Source organism: Gossypium raimondii, chromosome 11, assembly GCF_025698545.1.
Source record: "Gossypium raimondii isolate GPD5lz chromosome 11, ASM2569854v1, whole genome shotgun sequence".
In the NCBI taxonomy this organism is placed as follows: domain Eukaryota; kingdom Viridiplantae; phylum Streptophyta; class Magnoliopsida; order Malvales; family Malvaceae; genus Gossypium; species Gossypium raimondii.
This window is the reverse complement of record NC_068575.1, coordinates 37,421,896-37,423,822: the sequence shown is the minus strand read 5'-3', so window position 1 is coordinate 37,423,822 and position 1,927 is coordinate 37,421,896.

The window sequence follows — 1,927 nt, the reverse complement described above, 5'->3', positions numbered from 1 at the left end:
GAGATGGTTTTTCCTTTCTACTCAACGTTCTAGTTTTTCTTTCTAACCTAAATGTTCTTTTCTTCTTCGTTAATCTAGAGCTAAGATTTTGTTTAATCACTGGATGATTCAACCTTTTGGTAAGTATTGTAGCTCTGCATGTTACGATTGTTGAAGAGCAATGATGTTAAAAGATATAAGAACAATATGATGTGAGAGGAAGACCCTGCATGGGGGTCATATATATTTGGAACATTATTAAACTATTTGTAATGGTGATTCTAATGGAAATTCCATAATCTTTTAAGCAGTTGTTACTGTTAGATCGGGAAGGAATATTGGAACAGAAGCTTAGGGCCGAGGTAAAGGTGGATCTCTAGTGAATCTTTAGACTCGACTTCTACATGATATTTTATGATGATTTCTTATATGGTTGATGTTCCTGTAGATTTGCTTGAGGAGATGTTTTATGTATGTGTGTGTGTATTTTCTGTGAATCATCTGCATGTAAATGAAGTATACAATGTGTTGCATAAATATGACGATATAAGCATGCATAAGAAATTATGTGTTGGAAAGTATGACTTTGTTATGGGTATGAGTGAAATCCATATAAATGTGTCCATTATGATAATTGAGTGATGCATGACAAAGATAGTTGGTGATAAGGGGGTTCGGGCGGAGTGTTGGGGAAAAAAATGCTATGATAATAGCCCTCGCGGTGGTGCTTTAATGACATCCGGTGAGAGAAAAAAATACTAGTGTGGTAGATATGTGGAAAGACCATGGCCATGACACATTTTGGAAATGGCAGATAAGCCACGTTTATCTCCTAGGGTTTCTGCATGTCCCGAGGGCAATGATGGGCAAACCTCAGGCAATGCTGAGTTTAGGCTAATCTATATCGCCAAACATAACAATTTATATGGTGCCTTGGTGGCAAACCACATTGGGCCTTGGGCCTTTGTGGCAAGTTATCTGAAAAGCCTATGTGGCGTATTACTTGGGGAACCTTTGTGGCAAGTTATCTAAAAAGTCTATGTGGCATATTACTTGGGGAGCCTTTGTGGTAAGTTATTTGAAAAGCCTATGTGGCGTATTATTTGGCGAGCCCTTGTGGCAAGTCATTTAGAAAGCATTTATGGAAAATTCTATAACATCTAAGTGGCAAGTTGTGAAAGAGTTAGTGACAAGATCTGGGTATTCCTTTAAGGCATTTTCTGAAGGAGTTCTCGGCAATGTACCCAACTGATGAATCCGCCATAATAACCCGCTAAGACAGGGAGCTTGGAACATCAAGAATTATGGGTAGTGTAAGTGTCCGCCAAACCTGGGAATTCTTACGTTATGTATCGATGTCATCTGGGATTTTATTGGATGTTCTAAAATATTACATTCATCGAAATAAGTTTGTTTTCTAGATTGACTTAATGATACGTTGTGATTGGCCTTTTGACAGCTGCCAAAGCCAGTTTAAGAATCCGTATGTATATCATTCTGAGAAATGTATCTAACTTCTATCTTCAAAGAGATTATGAAATAGGATCCGCAATAAGGTGTGAAGTCTGTGATCCGCCAATTGAGCAGGATGTGAATAAAGAGGTCAAGTGTAGAGGCTAGTGTATAGTTATCCACTAGGAATCAAAAACTATCCACCAAAATCTGCAAGGAAGTTTCAGAATCTTTAATTCGAGGAATCAAACAATAATCTTTAAATGTAATATTGGTTAAGACTCTCTAAGTTCCGTTGAACTTATAAACATCTATTGGAATGCAGGTTTTTGGAATTGAACCAGTGCATCAGGAGGGAACAAACCAGGAATGGGCCAAGGTGGCGATTCGAAGAGCGATATTATGCATACAAAATGGAACTTTAAGGAATATGGCATATAGTACTCTACGCCATGATTAAGTTTGGTTTAACAAAGATTTAAGTCGTAATATCTTA